We start from the raw sequence: 13,005 nt of genomic DNA on the forward strand, positions 1-13,005 counted from the left end.
GTTTTTAACAGAAACAAGCATATAAGAATGGTAACTGATATCTTCTTTGCATTTTTTTTTTCTCGTAATGTAGGTAAGTATGTAGCTCCATTGAATACGCTATATAACGGAAATTTCCGGTTGTCATGATCCACTACCTTAAGAATGACCATGCATTTATTACTGGTATGGCATGTAATAAGCAAAATTGTATAAAAATGTGAAAAAATGTTATTACATTAACGATTTCATGTTGTGCAGTTCTGGTCTTGAAGTGTTTCACATGTCTGAAACATGTTTGTATCTCTTTAACGAATATCTGTTACCAGTTACAACATGTATGAATTTCTCAAATTAAATTTGATATATCGTTTTATTTAACTGATGAAATATTGTGTTTTATCAGTGAGATATAATCCATATCACTCACTGCATATCACTGGCTGTAAATGGTATAGCTTCTAGCTTTGCCGATCTACTTGTACATTGTGTATAACCTTTTTAATTATTTGCTTAAAACAGGATAAAAATTGTAATAGCACTTTGTTCTTTATAGTATATTTCTCGACTCAAATTATTTTACTTAATGAGAATTTCATAACGTTATGCAGAAAAATGGAACTTATGTCGTGTGCGTCATTCTAACGGCACAAGATGTCTGATGACATGTTCATATACGCGCGTCTATTTATAACACCAGGTTTTAAAGTCTACGAACGAATGGCAAGACTCAGCATTTCATTGCGACCCAGTTACAACAATAATACAAGCATTTTATTACAAAGTTGAACACAAAAGCATTTTTGTCTAAAGTTCTTATGCTACTTATGGTACACTGCAAGTCCGAATATACTGTTACTGTATTAAATCTTAAAATATAGGTGCTTTATATTTTCGGGACGTAGTCATTGTTGTGGTATAAGTGCATTTTTATTTATCTTATGACAAAATGCGTTTATCTTTGCTGAAGGGTTTACTAAACAACATGTTATGTTGAAAGAAAATATTATGAACTATTGCCAAAATACACATCTGAAAAAAAAATTCTAGCATTCTACATAGAATAATTGTACCTTTGTCTGTTGCATAAACAAAAGGTGAAGATATTAGTCTATTAAAACTGAAATGTTATAATAGCACAATAAACACTGAAGTAATTTTTCTGTGAGGTCTGGTAGGTTATGTCGTCAAGCAGGAACATCTTATTCAACAAACATCTGAATAAATACAGTGACCGAAAATAATCACCATTCCTGTTGATCTAATAAGAAATCGTAACACTGGAGAACATTGGATAGTATCATCAGTCGAAGTAGTCTAAGGTGTAAGAATATTGTTTCTGAAAACAAAAGAATTGTTGTCAACTTTTGGGGAAATTATTTTAACTTTTGTGGAAATTATTTTTCTTAAAAATCTTACTCATAAATCAGTCAACAAATCTGCATTCTATCAATATCCTAAATAGCATTACCTTGTATTCAGTCTGTCGACTTTTATACGTTTAATATCAAAGCAACAGTAAACAATACAAGAAACTTATACATTGACCGTTTATACAAAATAACGGTATGTTTTATATCTTTATGTATTATGTTGTATAGTTTTTCAGCGACGGTCTCCCAGGGTTATTTTTAGAGATAGTAAACATTTGACCAAAATGCACAAGTTATTTATCGTAGACTATAGCAAATACCAATATCTAACACATGTTCTAGAAATGTTCATTTATAAATGATGAAGCGATAATATTTCAGTCAAACCTGGTGCTTTAGTTAAGAGACCTGCAATATATTCATAAACCACCTTTCGCCTTAATTTCAACCTTTTCAAACGATTTTGCTATTTTTTTGCATAAGTCCCTGACTATTTATGACATGCTATTTCAAAATGCTGCCCTTGAATATGTTTTGCTCGGTTTGGAAACGAAATAAAAGCGGAAATTTACGTAAAATCAAACACACACTTTTAAGTGCTCATTCTCATGTTTCACAGTATTAAAATATGGTAATAATGTGTTTTCTATTATGTTTCTTTTTTACGAAAAAAAAACTTAACGAAGATGGATTAATCTAAATGTTTAACATCTTACGGAAAATGCAATTTTATTTTTACATAAAATTTATATTGCGTCTCACCATTTCTAAATTGTCATTCCTTCTATCCTCATTCCATCTATCTACATGTCTTCTGCGCTGATGTATCGCTAAATAGATGTGTAATATATAAATCAAGCATGTAACACAATCTTGTAATATTTTGTTTTCAAAATATAAAGAAATATAAAGATAACTTTCCGCAGCACATTATGTACTTCCCAGATTCGAAGTCAAAGCTGCATCAATGATATTTATAGCAACCCTAACCCTAAATTATCAAAGATAACAACATTTATTAATATCATAAAAAATATTTTTATAAAGCTATCAAACAATTGAAAATAAAAAGTACATCCAGTAAGTTATTTGTTTATTAGAAACGATAAATATATATATTTGTTTCGTATCTAATACACAGTGTTATCCTGATATTTTTTGAAAGTGCCAGTAGTTTTCACCCAGGCTGATAGAAATGTAGAAATATATCCAAATATCGTTCGATGCCTGTTGTTAAGAATCCTGATCCTGTTCATTTTGGGTTGTCTACTTCGCATTTCAACCGGATTTCCGGTCTCTTTTTGCAGTGCTTGCTATAGTCTAAAATTTGTAGTTTCTCTTGCAAATGTAAATGTGCAAAACAAGCTTATCGAAATTATTATGAAGATACGAGGGTCCAGCAAAAAATTCTGTCATTGGGTTCAGATATCTTAAGTGCTACATTGTATCAAAATTGTTTTCATTACAAACCTTTAAGGTATTCCCACTTTACCAAAAACACAATTTTTGTTACCATTTTCCTAAATCGCAAAAAAAAAAACAAGAGGGCCATGATGAACCTGGATCGCTCACCTTAGTAATATGAGCTACATGTTTCAAATGTCAAACTTATGATAAAATATTAAGAGTCAGTAGGTCATTTTCTTGGTTAATGAAATTCAGTTTTACGACTGATGTGCAAAACTGTGTATGTCAACAAAATTTTAAGGCTGTATCTTAAAAAAACAAGAAAGTAGGTCAGTAGGTCAAGGTCACAGTCAAGTGACATCATATTACTTGGGGTCATCAGGTAATTATAATTAAACAGTCTTGGAAATAGGATCAGATGATTTTTTAATTATTTTTTTTCATGTATAACTCACATAATAACTAAGTAAACACAGGGCGGGACCTCTTTTAACCCTAAGGACATAATTTCAACAATTTTGGTAGAGGACTACTAGACAATGCATCATACCAAATATCAAAAGCCAAGGTCATATGGTTTCAAACAAGAAGATTTTTGAAGTGTTTTCCTTTATAAGTCTATATAAAAATTGGAACCCCCAGGTCAGGGCCTCTTTTCACCCCATGGGTACAATTTGAACAATTTTGGTTGAGAACCATAAGACAATGCTACAAACCAAATATCAAAGGTTTAAGTGTTGTGGTTTCAGAGAAGAAGATTTTTAAACTTTCTTTCCTATGTAAGTCTATGTAAAAACTGGGACCCCCGGGGCAGGGCCATATTTGACCCCAGGGGAATAATTTGAACAATCTTGGTAGAGGACCACTAGATGATGCTACATACCAAATATCAAAGCCCTAGGCCATGTGGTTTTGTACAAGAAGATATTCAAAGTTTTCCCTATATAAGTCTATATTAACCATGTGACCCCCAGGGCGGGGCCATATTTGACCCTAGGGGAATAATTTGAACAATTTTGATAGAGGACCACAAGATGATGATACACACCAGATATCAAAGCCCTAGGCCCTGTGGTTTTGGACAAGAAGATTTTCAAGGTTTTCCCATATAAGTCAAATGTAAACCATGTTACCCCCGGGGCGGAGCCCATATTTGACCCTAGGGGACAATTTGAAATAATTTTGGTAGAGGCCACTAGATGATGCTACACACCAGTATCAAACCCCTAGGCCCTATGGTTTTGGAAAAGAAGATTTCAAGGGTTTTCCCTATATAAGTCATATAAACCATGTTACCCCGGGGGGCCATAATTTGACCCTAGGGGAAAATTGAACAATTTTGGGTAGAGGACCACTAGATGATGCACCACCGATTTTCAAAGCCCTAGGCCCGTGGTTTTTGGACAAGACGATTTTTTAATTGATTATTTTTTTGGGTTGCCATGGCAACCAGAGTTCTGCATGGAATTTAATTCTTTGAAAATTTTTGAAAGGGGGCCACGCACGACTGACGACGCACGACGGACATTGAGCGGTCACAAAAGCTCACCATGAGGTGAGCTAAAACACAAACGGATAAATGAATTGAAATAAATGATCCCGAAGACCCAGACAAGACTTAACAACAACGCACTTCTGAGAGAGGAGGCGTTGCCGTACATAACATGGACTCCTGATCGTCCTTTATTTGAACGTTTCTTATTTTTAAAAACTGTTTAATTTCTCTGGTATTAAGCCTTGTAGATCATCCATTGACTTTATGTCCAGATGGACAGATACTTGAATGACTGACCCTCTAGAATTGAAGAAAACTGCGTATAACATATTTTTTGAACTTAGGGGTATCTTGGCAATACAGGGGCGTTTTTGATCTTTTCGCTTCAATTGCTAAAAATCAGCTCTTCTCTGTGGCATTTGCATCAATTTTTGTCACCCGTTAGTAAGTTAGATATTATTTCCTAAATCATTTAAGGCGTTTTTTCATTTGCTCCTCAGTGTGCGAATGAGGTACCCACCTAGCGCAAACCTTTCTCAGGTCCAAATGCTTTTTTCAGAACTGTTTTGTTCATTGCCGTTTGATATGCCAGTACTATTGGCTATATCTTTGACCGGGCAATCGCGCATCCTATTCGACCACAGTTTTTTACAACAGCGAAATTTTCCTTGGAAAGAGAGGTTTTTAGGCGTTTTTGAACGAATATCATCTTCCACAGATAATTTCCCAGCTTAAAAGGTTTAACCCACCTAAAATCTGTGCGCACTGAAATGGGCCCGAGGTCCAATGAATGAAACACATTTCATCAAATATCTGCTTTATATCTATATCAAGCCTAATGCGGCATTTAATATAGCAAAGAATATCAGTCTTTTTGTCCATTTTACAATGTTACAAATGATTGGTCAGTGTTTTTGACTAAAATGCATTTCAATTTTAAATTACTCGGGCATTTGAAAAGCAAAGTGCAACGAAATACACGGATATCGTTAGCTATTAGACAGACACTAATAAAGCAATAAAGTATTTTTAAAATACCGGGGATAAAACTACGGAAGCCATTGTGACAGAACTTATTGCATGACATCGTACAATTTAGTTGTATTTGAGCCTTTATAAAAAATACTGCATTTTGGGACAGTATACCCGGAGACTATTGTAGGTTTAATAGGTACGTACATTCTCCGGGAGCTAGTGCTGAGATACAAATCAGTTGAAGATAAGTTAGGTTTTGCCCTGGGCTGAAATGTTAAATACGTACATATGAATGGATGGAAAGCAATACACAAGTAATGCAAGACATAGCTATGACTATAAGCAAATCGCATCGTAAAATTGATAAGCGAATAGATCTGTTCACTGTTTTATGAATGCCATATTTTTTTTACACCGCACATAAATGTATACCTTCGCAAAATTTTTCAACTTGGGGTTTACACTAAAACAACAACAACACATTTACAAAAATAGTAATCTGTATAAGCATGCACTGAATGTAATTCTTATATTAAAACAGCGACAACATGATGGATAGCGTAAAAGTGTCCGGGCGAAAAAACAAGGGGTGAAATTCTTGGCACGCCGCTCTTACTGAAAGTGAGAAAATTTTTTAAAAAATAAGAGCCCGTAGCGCGAGTGAAAATGAGAACATTTTCTCTCTTTGATGTTTTTTAAAGTGTAAGCAGTCGCAATTTAAATTTTTCACAGAAACATTAAGCTTTTTTCTGCTTTTAAAACTGACTACTCTGTACTCAATGGAACACATAAAAGATGTTATGAATACGTAAAGGGTTTAGATATAAAAGAGGAGCCATTTCTGACGAATAAACGTTTAGTAAAGCGGTTGTTTGAAAATTGTGTCGGTCTTTACAAATTTGATTCTTCAGTTTGATTTCATAACGTACAAACAACTTGAACATTGAAACTGAATTTCTTCATTGAAATATATACATATATCATATTCAACAATTCGAACAGGAAACGGTAGTCATGTTTTCCGGGTACAGAACTAAATTTCATTTTATTTAACTTTTGATATTATTATAGATCTTAAATCGTGTAAATGTTGTAAATTCACTTGTTATACATTTCAATTTCATGATGTCAATAAACCAATCTAATGATCATTTCAGTTTTCACTGAATAAAGTCATTTCAACTTAATATTTGTTGATGTATTTTTGTTTTATTCCCTAAAACACTGTAGGCCGGTTTATACTAGCAAAAATGTCAGCACCTCAAACTAATTCCAACATGGATTTTTATTACTGATTTATAATTTTTGTTAGGTATACAATACTAGAAAAAGTCCTCAAAAATCAAAGCCAAACTCTTGAAATTAGATAATATTTAAGGGCAGCACAAAATATATGTATCATTTTTATCCACGTGCCAGCATTTAATAACAAAACAGTTGAAGAAGCATACATAATTGTCTGTTTATCAATTTCGAGCAAGTATTGATTTTATCAAGGTTCCCACCATCTGCAGTAACAATGTGAATTCATTTTTGATTCTTCACGAATCCTCAATCACTGTTATTTTCTTCTTTTTTGACTTTGAAATACACATGTTTGTTGTTTAAACATTTTTCAACCCCAATGCCAACAAGTTTGTTTTAGCAATATAGTGTATAAACTTGGTTAAAAAGTCTATTCTGAATTTTTACACCTATGTTCTGAATTTTGACACCCTGAAGCTGTTTGACAAAGATGGTAATATACTAAAGATAAGCTACCAGTAAGTGCTAGAAATCTTAAAATATTCAAAGAACATGCTGTAGATTACCAGTAGAAGAACGATACAGCTAATGGTCCACAGCAAGTCGCTATCAGTATTAGATATAGAGGCTGTGTCAGAATTCCAGATGCAATATCTCAAAAATGTGCCATGATATTTTTAAGGACTTTATTCCTATGTTTCATTTCCTTACATACTACTTATTCCGCACCAAAAAAATTATGTTGGAATTAGTTCAACCCTAAAAGTTAAAAAGACCAGCATACTGCGCAACATCCAATGTATAAAACCATCAATTGCTTACAATGAGAAGTGGGTTTGATGTCGATCTTGTGGTAGAAGCTGACTGAGAATACTTCTGTTTTCTATTGAATGCATTCCTTATCTGTAAAACATCAAAATACAATATGAGTTATAGACAGTTACAGTAGTGCTCTTGGAAGTTTTTCCATCTTCGAAGTAAGAATTCAAATAATGTAATTTATTTAATGATTGAATTTTGCTTTCCTTTCTTTGTTTCTATATTTTATATGAACCATTTGTAAAATCACGCGTAAGGAGTTCAATCTGTATGTTATTTTGGAAACGTTATACCATGACTAAAGATCAAACAACATAGACATTTATCGTTATGATTCCACTTTAACTTTTTTCAAGTACAAACGAGCAGTTTTCAATGTTTTCACACTATGAACCATCCCTGTCAGTAAACTGGTACATGCTCCCCGAATATATCCTGGACATGGGAGGTGCTACAACATTTGCTCACAGGACATGAAAGAATAAGACTTAGAAACATAGAAAAGAGAGTTATGTTTCTAGCATATTAAGTTTAATTCAAGTCTATTCAGTACGTGCAATGTTTAAGAAATATAAAAAAGTAAAGGCCTTCACACTGTTCATCTCACTGACACTGCAATTACATTCTGCAGCTTCATATGCATTTTGCATTTTTCAAAAGGGAGTTCTTATTTAGAGACCCAGACTATTATTTTATAATTGCGTAAGTTAATATAGAGCTAGTTACATGTATATATTAAAATAACAGTAAAAATATTTCGTTACGAGGAGAGGGGAAGTGCGCTTACTAATATAAAAAGGTAGTTTTTGGTGTATACGGAAGAATAAATTGAAATATGAAAAAAGTATATATTTTTTTTGCAAATAGCAGAAGGGTGCGTTTATAAATGGTTATATGGCAGTACTTATATACGCTGACAATATAAAATACAGTACACTGTAAAACTTGCATATATTGACAATATGAAAAAGAACGCTATTAAGAAGGGATGGAGGGAGAGGGGTATACAATATTACATGTATACCTTTACAAAATATACTGCAGTGTACAGTAGTCGTGAATTTATTATATACCTATATAAATTCTTTCAAAAATATAGCTTGCATTTCACAAGGAAATACGAACAGGCTGAATAAAATCCCGTATTGTGCCTTCCAAAATCCCGTATTGTACGTTCCGTATTGTATGTTGCCGGATTACTTTCATTAATATGCATGAGCTGACACAGTTATGTATAAACAGCGCGTACAAAAACATCACTCATTTCATTTCAATTACAAATAAACAAACAAAAAGATGGAGGTATATAATAAAAGGGTTATTACAACAGTAGCTAGATCTGAGATTTTGTATTCGGATCTCGTGGATTTTGCAAGGACGGCTCACACTCGGCGCATGCTCGCCTCGTGAGATCCGATCTGGCAAAATCAACTCGAGCCGCGAATACAGCATTCCAGATCGAGCTACCTATTATATTTATTTCTTACATGGAATAAACACTATTTAGGAGAAGATGCGTTTATTATAGGAGAGAGAGGGTTTGTTCATATTCGGAAATATAGTAGTAATGCATGTATATTCGAACAACATATACTGCTGTATACGGAAGTACGTGTATCGTACTTTAAACAATATGAAAAAGTAAGTATTGTTGTTTTTTTTTAATTTTGAGGTTAATAAGAGGATGTGCGTTTATAAGAGAGTGCATGTATATAATCACAAGCATACATTTATTTTTTGTTCTAGGTCCCTTGAAAGGGTGTCATCCCTTAAGAAGACACAACATGTCGGCATGGTGAAGTTAACAACTGATGGTTTCATTAAAATCCTTCAAGTGGTTAAGAAGATATGGAGCGGATACAATTTTTAGCTATTTGACTTCGAGCCCCATGTGTGACCTAGGCCTCTGACTTAACGTCCTGGATTGTGTATTCTTCGTGCAATCTGGATGAAATTAACAATTGATGCTATTTTCATGAAATTCAATTCACTGGTTTATAAGATTATGAACACGAATTAAAGCTGGTGGATCTTGTACATCTAAGTTTGATATTGAAACTGGACTTTGTTTCCCGGGTCATATGCTTTGCTTGTCGTCTTGACGAGGCAAACATATGACAATCTGCGAAGCAGTTTAAACGCTTTAGATCGGACGAGAATTTTTGCTATTTGATCTTTGATCAAGCATGACCTTAACACTGGACCTAGGGACATGGGTTGCGCGCTATAAACGTCATTTTCACGATGTAAATAACTGATACTAGTTTTGTAGAAATCTTAGAAAAACTATATGACTTTTGATCTCCAGGTGTGAACTTGATTTTGAACCAAGTGGCCTGTGTTGTACGTTCTGCACTTCGTCTAGATGAGGTTCAATAAGTTGTTAGTTTTATGAAAATTTTCGCGTCGGTTAAGAAGATATGGACCTAAACTTGAATGAAAGACGGACGGACCGAACGAACAACCGATGGGGTCAGTCATGATTTTATGGAATCATAAATGGCCACTTTTTTCTATCAAACAACCAAAGGTATTGTAAAATGTCGTATGGCAATAAAATAGTTCAAAAGCAAAGGAAAAATGCATAATTGTTGTAATTGTACTTTACCTGTGTGTTAAGTGCACAGTGAAATATGAATATCGCCATTCCCTGAAACAAATAGATAAAATTAAAAACCTAAGAAACATTTCCCATGCATATGTAATGAAATATTATTTAATAACAACTAATTAAATTATCCATATAGACAAAAACGTACAGAAATAGAAATATTGATTTTATACATTCTGCATCATGAGCATTTGATGATATTACTTGATATTTTCGCTGCCAATACCAATCAAAGCGCTCAAAGCGCTGATGGTGGCTGCTAATCAATGTTTAAAATATTACAAAGAAAGTGACAACTGAGGAATCGTTAATATAAACTATAAGAACTTTTTTTGCATTTTTTTAATATTCGGCTTTGGTTTCAAACTTAATCCTTTTTCACTGCCAGTCATTGTTTACTTACACACTGATTCAGTCTTTAACGAATAGTTTTGATTATTTGTGAGGAAAACGACAACATAAATTACATCGAAAATGTTTTACTATGAATAAATAATATAAGCTTTTTCTCCAAATCATTCAGCTTTTAAGATTTCTTTTTTAAAGCTTTTGGGCAGTGTCTCTCATGAATTATTATACACACTGATTTAGTCCGTATCAGATTGTTGTGGTTTTCATGAGACTTTTGTGAAAGAAAACAACACAAACATGCACCACAGATGCACTCAGAATGTCAGTTCTGCAGCTAGTGTATTTAGAGGTGAATTAAATTATCACTCCTTGGCAAAAATGTTGGACATTAAGTCAGACAAACTTACAACATTAGTCAGACCGAGAAAAAAGTCGAAATTATGTAACTGGCGAAATGAAACCGTTTTACTTTTTATACATATATTTGTATCCAGATATATTGAGACGCACCATGAGAAAACCAGATATTGCGTTAGCGAACACCCAAGGATTCTGACCAGATTGGTGTATGGATCCGCAGTTTGTTTTGGGCCCCATGGGTCACAAATGCACTTTTGTTTTTTTTCCCTCAGGGTGGGGACTGGAATGAATTAAGCAGGAGGGGGAAATCTGTCTTGAAACAATTAAATTTTTTAAAGGTTGGAAAATCGGGACCAAACGATTTGCACATTTAAAAGTAGTAAAGTAATTGTTTTTGCGAAGTAAATTTCAAACCCCCAAATTTGATTTTTAACCCCTTTGGGTTCCCAAAACCGACCAATCCCGCCAAAAAAAAAAATTTCCACGGGTTTTAAACCCCAATTAAAATTTTTTTAAATTTTTAAAATTTAAAACATTTTGATATAGATGAGTTTACAGAATAAAAAATATTGTTTGAAAGAAAGAAGATTTATGAAAATATAAACCCCCTTAAATTTATAACAAAAAATGGGAGAAAAATGAAAAAAGGGCTACCGTTCATCTTGTGGAAAGATAAAAATCAAATTTTGAAAAAAAGTACGGGGGGGAAATTTTAAATTTTCAAAAAGCAATGTTCCCCTTTTTACCTAAAAAAGGTTTAACACTTCCGGGATTAATTATTGTGGGCCAGGAAACCCCCCTAAAATAATGGCCCCCCTTTTCCCAATGAACGGGATGAAGTTTTTTGGGACCATGTTTTATGCTATGACAGTGGATGAAAAAAAGGGAAAAATTTTTATAACAAATGCTTTCCAATTTAAAAAAACCCTTAAATAAAAAAAAATTTGGGGAGAAAAGATTGAAAAAACATTTAGTTGGAAACCTAAAATTTAAAAACAAAATTACACATTTGGGTTCTCGGACAAAAACAAAAGTAAAAAAAAGGGGGAAAAAGGGGGTAGATATACCCCCGGAATCACAGGAGCGATAATTAGCAGAAAAATTTTCCCAAAACCAAATTTAAAAGAAAATTTGGGAAACGAAGAGTGGTTTTTAAAGAATTGATGATATTTGGGTTCAGCTGATTTAGTCGCCCAACCCAAGCTTTTTCAAAATAAAATTTAAGGGAAAGTAAAGTATTTTTTTTAAAACCGTTTTTGAATATTTAAAAAAATGTTTGGGGGTTTTTTCCTTAAAAGAAAAAAAAGGGGAGAACGTTACTGAAGCATTTGAAAAAAAAATTTTTAAAAGGGACGATTCCAGAAAATTTGGGGGGTAGTGAAGGAAAGAATTTTTAATAAAAAGTTTAAATTCTTTTTGAATAAAAATAAAATTAATATGTACCCAACATTTAAAAAGGGAAAAGGCTGTAGAAATAGAAAGTTTTTAATAAAATTTTTTAAAAAAGAATAATGGGGAAAAAAATTTTAAGCAAAAAATACTTATACTTATTTAATAATTTCGGGGTTTAGGGTCGAAATATAACAAAAAAAAACTTTTCCTATAAAAAAATGACCCAACCAAAAGCCAGAAAAAACTTAAAAAAAGGTACCTTTCCCTTTAAATTTATAGGGTGATTTAAAAAATATCAAAGAGCAAAGCAAAATTTAAAATTGGTGATCGAGTTCGTTTAACAAACAAAAAAAGACATTTTAAAAAAGGATATAAAACCAAAATTGGGGACAGAGGAAAAAATTTAAAATTTTTAAAAATTTAAATAATACAAATCCCAAAAACATACCTATTAAAGATTTAAATGATAAAATTTAATTTAAAGGGTTTCTTTTTATGAACAAGAATTTTTTACCTATACAAAAAGTTTTTTTTAAATAAAAAAAGTTATTAGACAAAAATATAAAAAAAACCAAGTTTTGGGTAAAAATGGAAAGGTTATAGTAAAAATTTAATAGTTGGGACCATTTACGATTTGAAAAAATTTAATTTAGAAAAAAAAAAATTTTAATTTTTTAAAAGGGACCCATAAAAATCAATTTAAAAATAATAATGGAATAAAAAACAATAGATAAAATTAAATTTTTTTCATTTAACAAAACTAGCGGCTGTTTTCCAAAAAATTTTTAAAAAATTTTTGGGGGAGAGTAAAAATGGGTTTTATATTAAACCGGTGCCCTTTGGGTTGGCTCACCCTCCCATTAGCACTTTTCCCAGCAAATTCCGGTATTTGTACAGTTCGGGTTTGCTTTTCCCAACCCTAATTACCATTTTTTACAAACCCGGACTAAAACTTGACATAAAAAAATTTTTTTTAAAAAACACATCATCAAAAAAAT

General features: G+C 32.6%; 1 long non-coding RNA gene across 1 annotated transcript; it reads right to left on the reverse strand.

Annotated features, from left to right (window-relative positions):
* Positions 1–5,443: 5,443 nt before the first annotated feature.
* On the reverse strand, positions 5,444–9,946 carry LOC128552331 (uncharacterized). The gene is made up of 3 exons (XR_008369044.1): positions 9,902–9,946; positions 7,297–7,377; positions 5,444–5,495 (listed from the first exon to the last, which is right to left on the reverse strand). It is a non-coding gene; the product is annotated as an uncharacterized LOC128552331 (long non-coding RNA).
* Positions 9,947–13,005: the final 3,059 nt, after the last annotated feature.

The sequence above is a fragment of the Mercenaria mercenaria genome, unplaced genomic scaffold (genome assembly GCF_021730395.1).
Source record: "Mercenaria mercenaria strain notata unplaced genomic scaffold, MADL_Memer_1 contig_2335, whole genome shotgun sequence".
NCBI lineage: Eukaryota > Metazoa > Mollusca > Bivalvia > Venerida > Veneridae > Mercenaria > Mercenaria mercenaria.